Source organism: Acanthisitta chloris, unplaced genomic scaffold (genome assembly GCF_000695815.1).
Source record: "Acanthisitta chloris isolate BGI_N310 unplaced genomic scaffold, ASM69581v1 scaffold20155, whole genome shotgun sequence".
In the NCBI taxonomy this organism is placed as follows: Eukaryota; Metazoa; Chordata; class Aves; order Passeriformes; family Acanthisittidae; genus Acanthisitta; species Acanthisitta chloris.
This window is the reverse complement of record NW_008673379.1, coordinates 2631-3111: the sequence shown is the minus strand read 5'-3', so window position 1 is coordinate 3111 and position 481 is coordinate 2631.

Sequence of the window (481 nt, the reverse complement as noted above, 5' to 3'; positions counted from 1 at the left end):
GGGAAAAAAAAACAAAAAACCAACAATGCATAGTAAAGAGAAAGGAAAAAAAAAACCCTTTTATTGCTGTAAAACAATATAGCTGTAAGCACCACTTTCCTGATTATCCTTTGATACAATGAACAGTATGCAAAAGTGCTCGGGAGGTCTCTCCTGCCTTTTGCCAGTTATTAACTAGTGGTAGTGTAACGCAATAGCTTATGTAAAACATGACTGTGAAATTTTCTCTCTCTCTCTCTGTCTTTCTCTCTGTCTCTCTCTTCTTTCCTTGGGGTGGGGGGTGGGTTGGTTAACATAGCTTTCAATGCTATAGGAGTTACGTGAAATGACATTTGTGCACTTTTGTTTTGATTTTTTTTTTTGTTTTTGTTTTTGTTTTTTTTTTTTTTTTTTTTTGGTTGTGGTTTATCTGTATGTACTGGAGGTAGCTATTGAGACAAACATCCCAACAACATGAAACTGCCTATTTATGCTATAGTTA